This window comes from Sus scrofa, chromosome 15 (assembly GCF_054392235.1).
Source record: "Sus scrofa isolate SSC_HxYL_T2T_F1_AM1 chromosome 15, Sscrofa_HxYL_maternal_Yorkshire_Landrace_v2.0, whole genome shotgun sequence".
In the NCBI taxonomy this organism is placed as follows: Eukaryota; Metazoa; Chordata; class Mammalia; order Artiodactyla; family Suidae; genus Sus; species Sus scrofa.
The window spans coordinates 77,524,186-77,543,790 of NC_139397.1; the positions used below are offsets into that span (position 1 = coordinate 77,524,186).

The following is a 19,605-nucleotide window of genomic DNA, read 5'->3' on the forward strand; positions in this document are numbered from 1 at the left end:
ATAGACTCTAGGTTTCCCTTTTATCTTTCTGATCCATCTTATCAGTCTCCTTTACCTCTTCTCCTCATCCCTAACTACCAAATATTCTCCTTGTTAGCTACGCACACTCCCAAGATAATCTTATCCAGTTACTACATGTTGATATCTTCAAGATGTACAACTTTAACCTAGAGTTTTTTTCTTGATCAGACTTATATATCCAACCATCTAGTTGACATCACCACTTAGAAGCATCTCAAACATATTATGCTTAGGACCTGATCTCCCTATAGTCCTCCTTATCTTAATGGAATTCCCATTTTTCAAATTCCTCAAGCCCAAACCTGGGAAACAAGCTTAACTCCTTTCTTTCTCTCAAATCCATTCCTAATCCATCATAAATTCTATGAAATCAACAGTCAACTTAGATATTAAGGATCCTATCTTCTCACCACCCCCTCCATTAATAACCTTGTCCCATGTTTTGTCAACAAATTAACTACAATAGCCGTTTAATGTGTCTAGCTGTTTTCATCCTTACCACTCCTAATCCACACACATGTAAATACACAGTGTATGCTCAATGTAACACTTTGAATGATCTTTAAACTTTAGATCTTAGGACTCCTCTCTTCAACTCTCTAACAGTTTTCTATCTCACCAAGAATAAAATTATTCTTTAGTGATCTGGCCTCCACTACCTTAGTGATCTCATCTGCTGCTATATCCCTTTCACTCGGCTTTGCCCTGTCAATGCTGACCCTTTACTTTTCCTCAAACATACTAACCATACTCATGTGGGGACCTTGCTGGTCCCTCTGCCTGAAAGACCTTCTCTCCAATATCAGCATGGTTCATATCCTTACCATCTCTGTCATCTATACAAATATCTCTGTAACAATGACCCTTGCCCTGACCAGCCTATTAAAAGAAACAAACAAATCCCTGGCACACACACACAAAAGTTCTCCTTTTCTCTTCCTGCCATAATTATTTGATATATTACACATTTTATTTTTTTATCTATCTCTCTTCACCTGAATGTAAGCCCAGTAGAGTTAGGATTTTTCTTCATTATTTGCCACTTTATTTTCAGACACCAAAATAGTACATGTCACAAGGCTGACACTCAATTAATACATCAAAAATAGGTAAAAGAATTAATGAAAATAATTAAAATTTAACAATTAGCGTTTTGTCATGGAACTTACTCAGATTACCTAATTATAAACAAATCCAGATGAAAGAAAAAAGTACAACCCTTTTGGTCTCTTTACTTTTTTACGTCTTTTTAGCAAAAAGTTCACATTTATGAAAAGATGGATCTAACCAAAATATAAGGTCTTACAATTTCCTTATCTTTCATTGAATTTGTATTTTTTGTAATTTATTATAAATTGGGGAGTTCCCATCGCAGCTTAGCAGAAACGATCTAACTAATATCCATGAGGATCCAGGTTCTATCCCTGGCCTTGCTCAGTGGCTTAAGAATCCAGCATTGTCATGAACTGTGGTGTAGGTCGCAGATGCAGCTCAGATCTGGTGTTGCTATGGCTGTGGCATAGGCCAGAGGCTGCAGCTCCAATTTGACTCCTAGCCTGGGAACTTCCATATGCTGTGGGTATGGCCCTAAAAAGATAAATAAATTAAATATTTCAAAAGAACTAAGTAAAATAAATAAATAAAAATAATTTGGAGGGGGTAAGATGAGAAAATGATATATGCTTTATGGCCTGTAATTATTTAAGTTGAAATGTTTTCAAGTTCCTAGGGCTTTAATCATTTCCTCACTATTGTTTCATAAATTTTCCAAATTCTAATTACTCTGAATATCACACTTTGATATGTGACACATATGTAATTTCTACTCTTTGGATCAAACATTGCATTTTTTTCCTCCCTTACACTATTTTACAAACAATGTTGGCTAGAGTTAAATTAACAGAAGGCAATATGACAAAATAAAACAGAAATTCCTCCTTTCTTGAAATTACATGGTTCTTTCTTTTTTGTGTTTTGCATGTGTCTTACCTTGTTCATGACTATAAACATGGAAATTTTTTAGTTTGGCACTGGCCACCTCTTCCACATGTGCCCTGGTATCCACCCTATGTGTGCTCCACACCCTCCATCACATGCTAGAACCACGTGCTTCCTACCACGTTGACCCCCATGGGCCAGTCACTGATTTCACATATTAAAAACCGAAGGGACACATTCATATCACTCTTCTTTTATTACCATGTTCTCTTACCATCCACACCAATGTATTTTCTTCCACTTTAATACTTTGCTTAATTTCACTGTTTTTTTTTTTCTGCTTCTGTGATATTAATGCCTATGATCTTCTATGGAATAGTTATTGTGCTTATTTACTTATCCTAAAATGAATCAATAATTTGGGTTTCTTCAAATAATTATTTGTAGAGCAATCTATTTCTAAATTATTCCATGAAAATATTATTAAATTTACTTTAGAATGTTAACAAAGGTTTTAAAAAAAATAAGGTAGAAAGAAAGAACTTTTATGTAATGGTTAGTGCTTTTTTTTTTTTTTTTTTTTTTTTGGCTTTTCCAGAGCTATACCCATGGCATACGGAAGTTCCCAGGCTAGGGTCTGAAACAGAGCTACAGCTGACGGCCTACACCACAGCCACAGCAACGTGGAATCTGAGCTGCATCTGCAACCTATACCACAGCTCGCCACAGTGTGGAATCCTTAACCCACTGAGTGAGGCCAGAGATCGAACCCACATCCTAATGGATACTAGTCGGATTCATACTGATGAGCCATGACAGGAGCTGGTTAGTTCTTCTATGTAATGGTTAGTGCATATTTTGAAACCCAGTGCCCAAGGCAATGGTACTTGGAAGTGGGGACTTTGGCATAATGATTAAGTCTTGAGGGCAGATCTGTCATGAGTGGGATTGGTGCCTTTTTAAGAGATCACAAAGAAATCCCTTCTCCCTTCCCCCACTGAGAATACAGGGAGAAGACAGCCATCTATAAACTAGGAAGTGAGCCCTTTTAAGAAACTGAATCTGATAGACCTCATTCTTAGACTTCCAAACCTCCAGAACTGTGAGAAATAAAGTTCTGTTGTTTATCAGCCACCCAGTCTATAATTTTGTTATAGTAGTCCAAATAGACTAGGACAGCCTAATCTATAAGATAATCTTCAGTAGCATGTAATAAAAGTGATATCTTCCCAAAATTATTGTGAGAATTAAATGATACAATGCATCAAAAAGACATCAGGGTTTGGATTTCCCATTGTGGCTCAGTAGTTAATGAATCTGACTAGCATCCATGAGGATGTGGGTTCTATCCCTGGCCTTGCTCAGTGGGTTAAGGATCCAGCATTGTGTGAGCTGTGGTGTAGGTCACAGATGCAGCTCAAATACTGTGTTGCTGTGAAGCAGGCCAGTGGCTACAGCTCCAATTCAACCCCTAGCCTGGAAACCTCCACATGCCACGGATGGGGCCTAAAAAGAAAAAAAAAAAAAAGGAAATCAGAGTTGACATTAGTTCATCATAGATGCTTCATAGAAGGTGAATCTAGTGCAAGATCTTTCCATAATGTGTCCACATTAGCTAGGCAGATATCATGACTTTGCTCAAAATGTCTGAGAAATTGATAATCTTGGAATGGCTGAGCACTATTTGATATAGTCTAAAGAAATTAATGGAAAAGCTCAAGAATATTAAACCTCCTCATTAATATTGAGTAAGTGTACCATTTTGAAAGTAATTGAAATTTAAAGCACAATAGCCTCATCAGGATGAAAAAATGATTACAGTATAGTATAACTGTTTCATATTAAATTACAATAACATATTGTATTTTCAACAATCAAGATTTTTTAAGCCAAACAAAATAAAAGCATGCACTGTTTTTTAATGCATATATCAATAAAACTTCTGAAATCAAACTAGCATTTATCAAATCTTGAAACTACCTTTCAAGAAGAAGTCTAAAAATAAACACAAGCGAAATATTTGAAGCTTTCAAGTTGTCCCTAAATAATCAAAACTATAAATATAGTATTGATGATGAAGAACTATTAACATATAATCTACATTTCCTCTTTCTATTAGATATCAGAAAACAAAGTCTTCAATCTCAGTTTAGAATAACACTCAATTTTATTTTTCTTCTTAGGTCCACACCTGAAGCATATGGCAGTTCCCAGACTAGGGATCACATCGGAATTAACAGCTTCCAGTCTACACCACAGCCACACCAGATTCAAGATGCATCTGTGACCTACACCACAGCTCTCCACAATGTTGGATCCTTAACGCACTGAGCAAGGCCAGAGACCATACCTGCAGCCTCATGAATACTAGTCAGGTTCTTAACACACTTAGCCACAATGGTAACACCCTCAAATTTTTATATGCATTTTAAAATCTTTTGTTAAAATGTACCAATTCTCATTTCAGACCATAAAAATTAATTTAATGATTTACTCAAATCACCTGTATGAAATACTTTATAAATTAATTTTTTTGTAAATTTTGGTAGAATTATTTCTAATAAACATAACATTCAATATCTTCTACTGTTTTTATATTCTTCCCTAAAATTTAGTTCAAAACTTCAAATGTGTTTAAACAATAATTCTGTTCAATTTTGTTAACTGTAAGTAAAATACCACTAAAATAATTTTTAAAATAAATGGTTTAAAGAATACATACTCTTCATTTTAAAAAACAATGTATAAACAGCTGGTTCAAAAATTATCAAAGCACTTCTTGAACAATCTCTATCCTCACTAAGAAAATGATCTAAATATAATGAGACTGTGTGCTTTCAGGTATGCTTGGTATATATGGAAGATGAAAGAGAAAGTCTCACTGAGAAAACAGAATCAACAAAGAAATAAGATATTTCTAAAGGGGGAAATTTTCTCACTGATCAGAGGGATTATTCTTTTAAGAGTATGGTGGGAAATCCTACTGTGCTTTTTCTCTCCCTCCAGTTTCTCCACTCCTCTACCATTTTTTCCTCTCTCTCCCCTTACTGCTTAACCCTAGAAACAGGTACAGTCACACGAGAGGCATGTCAAAGCAAAGAAACTAAAACCCAAAATTTCCAGCTGAGGAAAAGAGAAACACGTTGGGAAGTCAGAGAGGAGGGATTTAAAAAAATGATTCTATGAAGTTGTGTGTGAACTCCTGGGCTCACCACTAAGCTGAGCATGCATAGACCTGATCTTGCCAAAACAAACAAAAAACAAGTGATATTCTCCATAGGATTAAATGAGACCTAGACTCATAAAACTAGTATTAAAATGACTAAGATACAATCCAAAATAAACTGACATGCAAGTACCAAAAAAATTTTAGCTTCTCATGTTTAGGATAGTCAACAGATGGTAAACTTAAGATGACACCAATATTGGACTTATTAGACAAAAAGGCTAAATCAACTGTTAAAACCTTGCTAAAAGAAGAAACGTGAAAGAACTGTCTTTCAAGCAGATATTTTTCACTGTTGATTTCCAGCAATAATTTAAAGAATAAATGACACCAATTCTAAACAATTTCTCCAGGAAAATAAAAGAGGATAGATCATATCTCATTCATTATATATACCAGCATTACTCACAATACAGACCATAACAGAAGAAACTTAACTATTAGCCAATATCCTTTAGAAATACTCAAAACAAAGTTACCTAAAAATATTAACATATCAAATCCACCAATAAATTTAAAAAATAATTCATCATGACCAAGTGGGGTTTATCTCAGGAATATAAGGTTAGTTCAATATTGAAAATCAATTTCTGGAATCCATCATATCAACAGATTAACAAAGATAAATTAGATGATTATATTAATCAGTGCAGAGAAAAATCTGACCAAATTTAATACCCATTCATGGTTTAAAAAAAAAAAACTCTCGGCAAATGAGAAATAGAATAAACTTCCTTAGTCTGATAAAGGAAATTTAAAAACAAAAATAAAACAAAACAAAAACACACATAGCACACATTATTCTTAATGCTAAAGAGTAACTGTTTTCACCTTAAAATCAACCACAGGGCAAAAATATCATTCTCATCCATTCTTGCCAACATTTTATTGGAAATTCTAGCCAGTGTAGTCAGTAAGAAAAAATAAAGTAAAAGCAATACTGTTTAGAAAAGAAGAAATAATATGTGTGTGTAACTGCATTACCTTGATGTACAGTAGAAAATTGACAGAACATCCAGCTATAATGGAAAAAAATAAAAATAATTATAAAATTTAAAAAAAGAAAAGAAGAAATAAAACTACTCCCATCGGTTGATAATATGACTGTCTATGTAGAAATCTCCTGGAATGAAAATTAAATTCTTGTAACTACCAAGTAAGTTCAGCAAGTTCATAGGAAATGCCAATATTTAAAAAAAATAAAAACTTATGCTCACACAAACACCTGTACTTGAATATTTATTTATAACATTTTTAATAGTATTATCCAAAAATTAATTTTAAAAAAAAGTTCCAATGTCCTTCAATGGATGAGTGAAAACAAACTGTGATACAGCCATACAATGATGGTATAGCTATGTAATGAAATACTATTGAGTAATGAAAAGGAGCAGCATAGAGTTGCACACAGTTACATGGACAAACCTCAAAAGCAGTAATGCTGAGTGAAAGAAGCCAGTCTCAAAGGTTATAAATTCTATTTGTATGACATTCTATAAAAGGCAAAACCATGAAGATATAGAACATCAGTGACTGCCCAAGGTTAGGGGAGGGGGAAGTTTTTGACGACAGACATCACAGAGAAGTTTTTGGAGCAATGGAACTATTCTTTACCCTGAATGTTATGGTGATTACATAAATCTATATATGTATGGAAATTCACAGAACTGAACACCAAAAAATAAAAGTTAAGTTATATATGTAAAGTTTCAAATTTTTTTTTAAAAAACAAAGCATACATCTAACCTATGACCCAGAAATTTCACTCTTAGGTATTCACCAAGATAAATTAAAACATGTCTCCACAAAATGCATGTATTTAATTGCCTTATTCATAGTAACCAGAAAGTGGAAACAGCCTGCATATCCTATAACAGAATTAATAAACAAATTGTTCTGTTTTAGATAATAAAATACTACTCAGAAATAAAAAGGAACAATATGAATGAATCTCAAAAATATTATTTTGAGTAAGAGGAACCAAATAAAAAACAGAACATATGAGTGCTATGACTCCATTTATAAGAAGTCCAAAAACAGGTACACACATACAAACTATATATACAGAGAGAGAGAGAGAGTCATGTATTATTGTACAACATATATATATATAAAACCCATACTATATATATATATATATATATAAAACCCATACTATATATATAGTATGGGTTTTGGGTGAGGGGTATGGTTGTTTATTAAAAATCAAAACATTGATTACCTAAGGACATAGGGGAGGAGCCTGGAACTAATTAAAAGCACATTGGGGGAGCTTTCAGAAGTGATAGATATGTTGTATATCTTATTTGGGTTATAGTAACATGAGTGTATATAATTCTCAAAAGTCATCAAACTGAACATGTGAAGTATACTTCAATACTAAAAAGTACAGCAGAAATTGACAGAACACTGTAAATCAATTATAATTTAAAAAATTAAAAAATCAACTAAAAGAAGAAACCTGTATAAACTTTGAAATTAAACTGAGACACTATAATTGCTTCATCCCCACAAACACAAAATGGACCACATGTGGGGGATGTGGATCAAAAAGTCAGCCTTAGACATGAATTCCCTGAAATGTCATTCATTCCCTAAATGTAGTTTATTAAAATAACACTGGAGTTCCCGTCGTGGCGCAGTGGTTAACGAATCCGACTAGGAACCATGAGGTTGCGGGTTCGGTCCCTGCCCTTGCTCAGTGGGTTCACGATCCGGCGTTGCCGTGAGCTGTGGTGTAGGGTGCAGATCCCACGTTGCTGTGGCTCTGGCGTAGGCCGGTGGCTACAACTCCGATTGGACCCCTAGCCGGGGGAACCTCCATATGCCGCAGGAGCGGCCCAAGAAATAGCAAAAAGACAAAATAAATAAATAAATAAATAAAATAACACTAACCTTAATTAGTTTCAATGGCTTCTGCTCATAAGAGCTGAATCACGTTTTGGACATTTGATAGTACCTTTTAAATTATATCTCATACAAAGTCACTATATTGACTCTGAGAGAAATCCTGTATGGCTTCTAAACAAAATATTTCCTTTTTTATCTCTCCTAAACTTAAGGGTATAAAAAGTTTACATCCTTAGGCATGAGATTTTAATTTCCTTTATGTTAACCACAGCTTCATAAGGTACTTTTAATTCCCTGGGCCATAAAGGAAATGAAAAGTATTTGGAAAAAATGAATTTTTGTAACGTCAGTGCCTTCGGTAAAAGGGCACCTGCTCCGTAGTACTACCAACCTGTTCCGCCCCCCCCGAGGTTTTAACTTGCCAACACCACTGTTGTGCCATTGGAGTAAATGAAGACCCTGGCTCCCCTAGTAATCACACTGCCTCAATACCACTTCCCTTGCCCATCACAAATTACCCTTAACTATGGAGATTTCTGTGAGACAAACATGTGTGGAAGAGAAGTCAGAGAATAGCAAAGATAAAAGTTATATACAAATTACTATAACAATTAGCTATGACTTACACCACTTTGAAAAAAGTAAAGTGGTCATGTGCTATAACTTTCCCATCCTACGTTTAAGGCAATTGTTACTAACACCTCATTGTATTTGTTCCTGCTAAGCTTGGATAGAACCTCAGAATCATCCTCTCATCATGTCAGGAAAACACTACAAACTGGTCACAATTAGTATGCAAGGAAAAATCTATCTGCCATCCTTTGAGAGTTTTATGGTAACTTTACAAGAATTATTTTTGAAAATTATTTATTACTGGTATTATTTACTGAGGAAAACTTTAAAAGGCATTTTTAAAATTGGCCCTCACATAGCTGGGTTGCATAAGAAATTACTCTTTCTACAAAAACCATATCACAACCATTTGAAAACTAAGAGTGTCATGAAAGCAATTCCTAAATCCTTCTAATAATCAAACTATTTCCTCTCTTTTGCCCCACGGACACACCACAAACCTCACCATTTCTACAGGATTTCTAACCCAGTATTTTTCAAGTCGACACACTAAAATAATGTGGAATACAGTGTGGTCTCCAAAGTTCCAAATAGTGAATATTAATGAAACTATTCATTTAAAAGCAAATGTCTGCTTCTATAAATTGTTCTCAATCGGCTATGGAGCCATTCCCATTGTCAGTGATGAAAATTTTATAAATAATCAAAGAGCAATGAGCATCCTTAGGTCTAAAGAGCTTTAAATAGTCTTAACTAGTTCCATTAAGTCAACATCTAAAATTATGACTCTTCTAGTTCTGCAAACAAAATATCCACTATGGCTTATGTATTTAGGTTCTTCAGGAAAATTCAGATTGATATTATTTGCAAATGTACAAATACTTTCATTTCAAGAAAGCATGAAAGATATCCTTTGGATATGATGTGAGAAAGCAAAGGTTCAATGAAGATACACAAATTATAGTTTTAATTTCCAAACCACCACAAATCCAATTATGCAGCATTTTCATCTCAAATACACCAAGAAATTAAAGATTATTTGACTTGCAGCAATTAAACAAAAGCACGGTCATTATGGAAGCATTGCTTTTCAGGCACGTAGACTAGTTTTAAAGATTTGTTTATTTTGTTTTGTTTTTAAAGCAAAGGCATTATCTGCTCAATTGCCCAGCAAGAAGGTTTTACAAATTTCTCTCAAGTTTCCATAGAAATGCATTGATTAGAGCATAATTTCCGTTAATATTTTCTTCTTCTTCAGACTTCTGTGCCCGCTTAAACTAACAGTGCACCTGCCCCTTGCAGTCGTTTTCATCTTTTGTTCGGCTCAGTAGGTTACCTAACTGGTGGATTTTATTGAGTTAAATCAAGCTGTCACTTCATCTGCCTGAAGGATGACTCAAATACTACACATAATAATAAAAGAAAAGTAGGATAAAATAATCTTGTCAAGCCAGAAAAACTGATTGCTTGAAGTTGTAGCCTTCAATCAATACACTAATTCCACAATTTATACCTTTTTCAATTGAAGAGGAAAGAAACCCTGATATGGTATTTCTTGGCTCACTGACCAACTTTGACCTTCTATCTATGTGAATGTAGGATTAACAAGGGCTTCTGCTTAGTGAAATCATCTATGAAAATAAGAAAACAAATGTGGGCATTTGTGGCTGCAAGTAACTATTAATTTCAGAAAGGCAATGAGCACACAGTATTTGTTTTGTATGTCTACTAAAATAAAGATTTTATTTAGCTAGAGGTAGATGCTCTTTCCTATTTAGAAATAATTTGAGGCTGGAATTGTGGCACAAAATGTTTTAGAATTTGGCATGGTGTTATCCGCTAAGGATTTTTTTCTATTTGATCTATTCATTAAAGGCTTATGCAAAAGAATGGGTAACTAAGCAATATACCCCTCTGTCTTTCAAACTGTATACTTATTTGGCTTCTAACAAAATCTGTCATCTATGATAAAATAGAGTTATATCCTTCTACTGAGCTTGAACTATCAGTTCTTAGAAAGTATAATGAACTGTCTTTTTATGGTATTTTTTAATAATCTATTATTTTCAAAAAGCTTACGTTTTTTGTAAATTGTAATTAATTTGCATACCTTTTAAAATCAATAAAAATGCTTTATTTTAAAACTCTGGACTCTCTTTGGCTGTCAGATTTCTGTTTTCCTTTTGTAATTCCTCTCCTGCAGGCACCAACCAGGAAATAAAATTCTTTGTTTAGCAACCCTTTTATATTTCACTAGGCCACCTGCTTACCTTGAACTGTGGCATGCAATCAAGCAGGGTCCCCCAAAACTTGTACTTTTTCTCCCACCTCGTATCTTAAATGTGTGTATGAGCGTGTGTTTGTGTACAGGTTGTTTGTATAAAGCAACCTATAAGCTGGGCCATTAAAATTCTTGTTAAAAACACTGTCAATTACAAAAGCTAAGACAGATTTTTTTCAAATAGTTTTGGCTTTAAATAAGTCATATTATCGAGCCATAATATTTTCATCAAAACGAGAGCTATATTATATGTAATATACATGCATTGTATATATGCGTCTACATATATATATATATATATATATATATATATTTCTAAAATGAGCTTCTTTACTGGCTGCTGTGTAAACACAAGACTGCCTTTGTCCTTCTGATACGCTTAATCACATCTCACTTCCAGTTTTAGCTTCTTAAGCCCAGATTTAAACTTCTGAAAAAGCTGGATGAGACCATCCTGTCATACAAACCATCTGAACAGGCTGAGGTCACTGAATGAAGCTGAACACAGATCTCTAAATGTTGCTAGGTTTTAAGAACAGTAAATCAGAGTTTGAGATGGGTGAACAAAAAAAAAAAAAAATGGGTCTTTTTTTTTTCTGCACAGCAAGCATATACTTGCCTTGCCTAACCCAAAGCACAGCCCTCAAATGAGACCATGGTTTCTTACTTCTACATATTTGGATTTGTAAGAGGGAGAAAGAAGGGGGGAAAGAGAACCAAGAAAAAAGTTTAAAATCTTAAGTGCTTCTCCTCCCTACTAGTCACCTACACCCATACGCACACATTTCTTCTTCTTACCTTCAGTAAGAATTAAGCCAAATCATCTCTTAGAAAAGTCTGTATTTACACATATGGAAACATATGTTCATTTCTAAATGGTGAAGTACATTTAAATCAGTACCAAAATTATCTAGCAACTAAATTCTAGGATGTATTTAAAGATCATCAATGGCTTCCTGTTTGCACAATCCAATGAACTTGATGCACACTTTATTCTGTATGATATTTCTGTAGAATTTCATTCATTTGACTAATTTCTTCATGAATATATTTATTCCCCTTTATGCTCTTCCACCTTTTCTGTGTCTTTTATTCCCTTTTTATTCTCTACTTCCTTTCCTTTACTTTGAGCATTTCACAAGGTTTGACCCAGAGACCTGTACTTATGTATTTCTCCTCTCTTTGATAATTCATTTATTCTAAAGGCTTCCATTTTCTGACTGAGCTGTGGACAGCAGTCAATCTAGGTTCAGGGTATGGTTCCTAGGAGTCATGGAGAGGTCAAGCATTAAGCACAAGGTCAGGCCAAGCAGACAGTCTGGAACCAAAAAGAGTACGAAAGTCAGCAGTCAAAGGCCAATTGGGAGATCAAGGCTGAATGAAATGAAAAGAAAGGGATCATGCCTCAGCCAGATGTCAAGCTAGTACAGTGGGCTTTAAACTGGGACAAGGTAGCACAGGCCAGAAACACGCAGTTTCATATACCAAACACCTTAAAGAAGGAAATCCTACCTTCTGTACCCTTCATGCCAGGCAGAAGCCAGTGACCAGCTTTCCCAGAGATCCAACCTCCAGAATATGGATATCCTCACTGTTGTCTTTAAGTCACCTGAAAAAAATGAAAAGATCCCAATAATTTTCTCCTTTATATAGATATCTCCCAAATCCCTATTCTTATCTGACCTTTCTACAGTCTCATATTTTCAAAAGCCAGCTCTCCCTGGAGGCTCTGTTTTTACTTCAATTTTTTTGTTTTGTTTTGTTTTGTTTTGTTTTGTTTTTTTTTGTCTTTTTGTTTTAGGGCCTGCACTCGTGGCATATGGAGGTTCCCAGGCTAGGGTTTGAATCGGAACTATAGTCTCTGTCCTGTGCCATAGCCACAGCAATGCCAGATCGGAGCCATGCTGTCACAGCTCTCGGCAACACTGGATCCTTAACCCACTGAGTGAGGCCAGAGGTCGAACCTGGGTCCTCATGGATGGTAGTCAGATTTGTTTCTGCTGAGCCACACCGGGAACTCCTGTTGTTACTTCAGTTTGACAGAAGGCAACTATCTCCTCACTTGAGTTCTCTATTTCTGTTCATTCATTTGTTTATTTAACAACATGTATCAAGTGACTACACTGTAATAGACAGTGTTCTGGGAAATAGCAGAGAAAAAGGTGACAAAAATTTCATCCCTTGTGGAGCTTGCATTCTAGGGGTGGAGGGAAACAGACAATAAATAAATGGGGAAATCATATAAAACGTTCCATTAGACTATGATGAATAGGGAGTTCCCATTGTGGCTCAGCAGTAATGAATCCAGCTAATATCCATGAGGATGCAGATTTGATCTATGGCCTTGCTCAATGGGTTAAGAATCCAGCATTCCCATGAGCTGTGGTGCAGGCCAGCAGCTATAGCTCTGATTCCACTCTTAGCCCAGAAACTTCCGAATTCTGCTGCAGCTGCTGGTATGACCCTAAAAAGCAAAAAAAAAAAAAAAAAAGAATAAGAATAAGATGCATAAACAAGGCAGTGTAGATATAGCATCAAGAGAGAAAAATAGGTCCCATCGTGGCTCAGTGGTTAACAAATGTGACTAGGAACCATGAGGTTGTGGGTTCAATCCCTGGCCTCGCTTAGTGGGTTAAGGATCTGGCGTTGCTGTGAGCTGTGGTGTAGGCTGCAGACTGGGCTCGGATCCCGCGTTGCTGTGGCTGCGGCATAGGCCAGCAGCTGTAGCTCCGATTTAACCCATAGCCCCGGAACCGCCATATGCTGCATGTGCAGCCCTAGAGAAAAGATTAAAAAAAAAAAAAAGATAGAAAAGTAGATCAGTACAACAGAATAGGAAAACCAGAGATAGACCCACACATATATAGGCAACTGATTTTTGCCAAAGAGGAGAAAGCAATTTAGTGGAATAACAGTATTCTCAATAAATAGAGCTGGAAAAATTGAACTTTCACCAATATTCATAGCTCATGCCATTTATATAAGTTAGCTGAAAAAGCACCATGGACCTAAATGTAAGCCTTCAAACTATAAGATTTCTGAAAGAAAATATAAGAAAGAAATTTTGTGATTTTTACTTAGGCAAAGATTCTTAACTACAATACCAAAAACAGAATCCTTAAAAAAGAAATTGATAAGTTGGATTCCATCGGAATTTAATACTTTGTTTTTCAAAAGATACTATGGAAATAATGAAAATACCAGACACAAATCAGGAGAAAATATTTGTAAATGATATATCTGATAAAAAAATACTTACATCTAAAATATGTTTTTTAAAAGTTCTCAAAACTCAACAATAAGATAATAATCCAATAAGAAAATGGGCAAAAGGGATTTTCTCTCAGCGGGTTAAAGATCTGGTGTTGTCCCTACTGTGGCTCAGGTTGCTATTGTGGTATAGGTTCAGTCCCTGGCCTGGGAACTTCCACAGCCTGCAGGTGCAGTCAGAAAGAAAAATAAAAAAGAAAAGAAAAGAAAACAGGCAAAAGATTTAAAGGTACTTCACCAAAGATGTAGGGATGGAATTTATTGTGGCACAGTGAATTAAGGATCTAGTGTTGTCACTGCAGTGGCTCAGATCACCACTGTGGCGCAGGTTCAACCCCTGACCTCGGAATTTTCACATTCCTTGGGCACAGCCAAAAAAAAGATATAGGGCATGTAAAAATATGCAAATTGGCTCCATCCATGTTGCTGCAAATGGCATTAGTTTGGTCTCTTTTATGGCTGAGTAGTATTCTATTGTGTATATATATGTATATATATATATACATATATATACCACATCTTAATCCAATCAATCATCTGTCGATGGACATTTAGATTTTTCCATGTCTTGGCTATTGTGAATAGAGCTGCAATGAACATGCAGGTTCATGTGTCTTTTTCAAGGAAAGTTTTGTCCAGATATACACCCAAGAGTGGGATTGCTGGGTCATATGGTAGTTTTCTAAGGTACCTCCATACTGTTTTCCATAGTGGTTGGTACATTCCTACCAACAGTGCAGGAAGTTTCCCTTTTCTCCACACCTCTTCAGCACTTGTTATTTGTGGACTTATTAATGATGGTCATTCTGACTGGTGTGAGGTGGTACCTCATTGTAGTTTTGGTTTGCATTTCTCTAATAATCAGTGATGTTGCTGTACAGTAGAAAATTGACAGAATGCTGTCAATAAGCTATAATGGAAAACATAAAAATCATTAAAATAAATAAAATTTTTTAAAAATGCAAATTAAAAGCATATTGATATGCCACCATAGACATACCAGAATGACTAAATGACCAGCCACACTAAGTATTAAAATGTGAAGAAACTGGAACACTCATTATGCTACTGTTGGGTACATAAAGTGATACAAACACTTTGGAAAACAGTTTGGCAGTTACATAAAAAGTGAAACATCCACCTACCATATGATTTGGTCATTCCACCCCTGGGTGTTTACCCACATCACCTTCAAAAAAGTGAAAGCCTGTTTCCATGAAAAGACTTGTACATGAATGTTCACAGCAGCCTTATCTGTTGGTACCAAAAATTGGAAATAACTCAAATGTTTATCAACAGATGAATAGAAAAATAAATAATGGTGTATTGATATGGTGGAATAGTACTCAGCAACAAAAAGGAATGGACAATTGATACACAGAAAACATGGATAAATCTCAAAATAATTATGCTGCATAAAGGAATTAAGACAGTAGAAAATGCATGCTGTATTATTTCATATTTAAAATTCTGGAAAATTCAAACAACTTATAGTAACAAAATGCCTATCAGTGGTTGCCTAAGACATGGGGGTAGGTGAAGAGCAGGAGGTATGGACTACAAGGGAGCAGGATTTTTTCATGTATGTACACATATGTCAAAACTAATCAAACTGAACCCTTCAAATATTTAGTTTATTGCATAATGATTATACCTCAATAAAAATATATATGATAAGAGAACTGGAGAACAGTTTAAATAGATATTAAATATGTGAATTGACAGAACAATGACATGATATTACTGATTTTTTATCAACTTGTCTGAGAAGAAACTATAGGGAGACAAGTAGAAGGAAACATAAATTATGAGGATAAGGAAATAATCTAGGTATAGTATAACTGTCTCTTGTATCAGGAATATAGAGGTATGGTGGAGAGAAGCCAATGAATTCCAGATATATTTTAGATAGAGTCAACAAATTTAGCTCATGGATTAGTTATATAATGTGAGAGGACTCAAGAATGACTTCAAGATTTTTGGCCTTAACAACATAAAGTATTGAATTGATAATATCCTGAAGAAAGTGAGTACAAATTGAGGGTAACACTCTGCTCTAGGACACACCTACAACAGTTTAAAAAGAAGAAAACTAACAAAAGAGGCTGAGAAGGAGAAGCAAGTATGAAAGGAGGAAAACCAGGAGAGTATGGTTTCCTGGAAAAAAAGTAAAAAAAGGGGTTTTAAGAAAGAAATTCTGTTGACCCTTGAACAACACATGTTTGAACTGCATGAGTCCATTTATATGCAGATTTTTTCAATAAATACATTGGAAAATTGTTTGAAGATCTGCAGCTATTTGAAAAACTCTCAGTTGAACCACATAGCCTAGAAATATTGAAAAAATGAGAAAAATTTTGGCATGTTTCGAATGAATGAAATGTATGTGGACACTAGTCTAACTTTACATAGTTATAATATGAATAATATTTAAGATAAAATTAATAATGTATTAGTTTATTTATTGTTTTATAACTTTTCTTTCAAAGAATTACATTATTATATAGTACACTGCTTTCTAAAAATTACGAAAACTAAGTATCAGCCTATTGTCACAGGTTTTTTTTGAGGTAACAAATTTTCCAATACTGTACTGTAAAAATGACTCCAATACTGTATGCCATAAAATTTTAGAATGATTCATTTATTAGTATATAGACCAGGCTACCAGGAAGCAACAGTGGTGATAATGCTAGGCTACCATAAAGCAATCATATTGAGGCTTATTCATTATCAAAATATATACTGTTATAAATAAATATGCATTTCTTTTTCACATTATCTTTTTGCTTTTGATTTCTATGTTAGAAATATGTATACCATCTACAGTGTTTTTTTAGCACATAAGACATCATCAGTGTGGTATTGACAGAGACAACATCTTGTAAACATGATGTAATTTTATGATTTTGATAAGTACAGTTCTATAACTGTATTTTCTCTTATTATGATTTTCTTAATAATATTTTCTTTTCTCTAGCTTACCTTATTTTTAGAATACAATATATAATACTTATGCAAAATACGTGTTAATCAACTGTGATCTGTTAAGACTTGCGATCAACAGTAGGCTATTACCGGTTAAGTTTTGGGGGAGTCAAAAATTACATATTGATTTTCCACTGTGTAGGGGTTGGTGCCCCAAACCACTGCATTGTTCAAGGGTCAACTGCAACAAAAAAGGACTGATGAGTGATAAGAAGATGGAGAAAGATGAGGACTGAGAATTGACCAACCTATGAGAGCAACTCATACAGTTTTACTAGATTGCAACTGCATAGAGCCACTAAATTAATTCTATGATTAATTTTCAACCTGTATTTAGTACTGAAATGTCAGGCATTGTGCTGTGTCCTGGATGGTACAAAAAATACATAGCAGGAAAGGTACCTGAAATTGGAAATTGGAGCTTTCAATAGGTGGGGAAAGAAAAGGGTAAAGAGCAAAGGAAAAAAAATACAGAGCAAACCTAGACTCAAAGTGCTCAAAAATGGTTAAAATAAGAAGAAAGAAATAAAGACTCAAAGGCAGATGTGAATCCAAGAGGTAAATGTGCACACAAAATGGCAGATTCAGGGAAAGCACATTTCTTAGAACTGGGGAACAAGGCAGGGATGCACTAGGAAAAAAAGGAGAATTACACTCATCACTCATAGAGCATTTATTAAGGACATAATATGCTGAGAACTATGACACAAATAGAGAGCTAGGTTCTGTTATGACATATCAACATTCTACCTGTCCTATATTTTCTTCTTTTGTTCTTTAATTCACTTTAAAAAATAGGTATTTTTTAAATTAAAACCAGTAACACTTGCTGAGGTACAAAATACAAATTCAAATAATGAATCCCAGAAAATAAGGTCCTCAATGAGAAGAGTAGAATTATTTATGATCACCTGCTAATTAGTGACTATTACTATCAGTGTCCCTTATTTTGGTACAAAATGAGATTCTATGTCAATAAGATCATTTACTCTTTTAAGTTCACTCTTAATCAACTAAGAAATCCCAAACCCTATGGGCATATGAGAGAAAAGTTTAAAATTTTTCCTTCCTTCTCTGAAAAATAAAATGCTGAGAATTAATACCTAACCAAATAGTATGGACTTAGTAAGTAAGAAGCTATCTAAGGTGACCTCCAGAATTTGTTCTTCTGAAAATGTTAAATACCTTGGAACTATCCAAAAAGTGATGGGAAAGGGTTTCTTATCCATTCACAGCTGTCATTTCATTTGGGAAAAATATTACAATTAACTTTTATCGTCTTTCAAAATATTTCCAGTTATATTCCAGATGGTTGCATACTCAGAATGTTAAGATAACCAAAATGTCCTTAACATTTGTTGGGTGGCTGAGTGGAAAATAAGGTTTAGGGCCACCATGCCCTAGATGTGTGATGTCTTCACACATAATAAAATAGCTATCATTTATTTACTGATAACCATGTATCAGACACAATTCTCATGATTCAATATATTATTATTAATTGTGAGAATTATTCTCACAATAACCATATAAGGCAGCTATTACTACTATTCCTTTTCTTTTTTTTTTTTTTTTTGGTCTTTTTAGGGCCACACCCACAGCACATGGAGGTTCCCAGGCTAGGGATCCAATCAGAGCTGTAGCCTCTGGCCTACACCACAGCCACAGCAATGCCATATCCAAGCCGCATCTGTGACCTATACCACAGCTCACAGCAATGCCAGATCCTTAACCCACTGAGCCACAACGAGAACTCCTACTATCTTTTTTATAGTTAAGGCAAATTTGTTTCAGTAGAGTGAAGTAAATGCCCAGGATCATACAGCTAGTAAGTTGTAGAGAAGTGACTTGAACAAAGATCTGCGTCCAGACTGTCTCTCTCTCTTTTCTTTTTTTTTAAAGTATAATTGATTTACAGTGTTGTATCAATTTCTGCTGTATAGCATAGTGACCCAGTCATACATATATATACATTCTTTTTCACATACTATCTTCTATCATATTCTACCCCCAGAGATTGGATATAGCTGCCTGTGCTGCACAGTAGGACCTCATTGTTTATCCAATCTAAATATAATAGTTTGCATTTATCACCCCAGACTCCCTATCCATCTTACTTCCTCCCACCTCCAGATATGGAGAAAAGACCACCTCTTAAGCCCCAGTACTTCTCTCTAACTAGAAGCTACAGCTCTTGCATTGTTCCCAGGGTATCTGATTCAGACTAAAGTGCTTAAAAGCCCCAGATCCCGGTTGTGTAGCAAGCCCTTCTGTTCAAGCACTTGGGGACCCTAGCCCTTAGGAACATTCCTGGGGGTTCTCACCTCTACAGGTTCACCCCGCCCAGAAATCTCAAGTGTGGCCTCGGAGAAGGGAAGTGTTGTGAAAAGGGAGTGTTGGAAGGAGGTCGCCATGAGAACTACTGCTCTGTAGCAAAGCAAAGAAAAAGAAACTATCA

The 19,605-nt window shown here is 35.0% G+C and overlaps 1 long non-coding RNA gene across 1 annotated transcript in view; it reads right to left on the reverse strand.

Moving 5' to 3' along the window:
- Positions 1 to 19,605, reverse strand: part of LOC110257064 (uncharacterized) — a 381,933-nt gene that overhangs the window by 288,456 nt on the left and 73,872 nt on the right. The window contains exon 3 of the long non-coding RNA XR_014829453.1: positions 12,402 to 12,498. This is a non-coding gene — a long non-coding RNA (uncharacterized LOC110257064). The remainder of the gene's footprint in view (positions 1 to 12,401; positions 12,499 to 19,605) is intronic.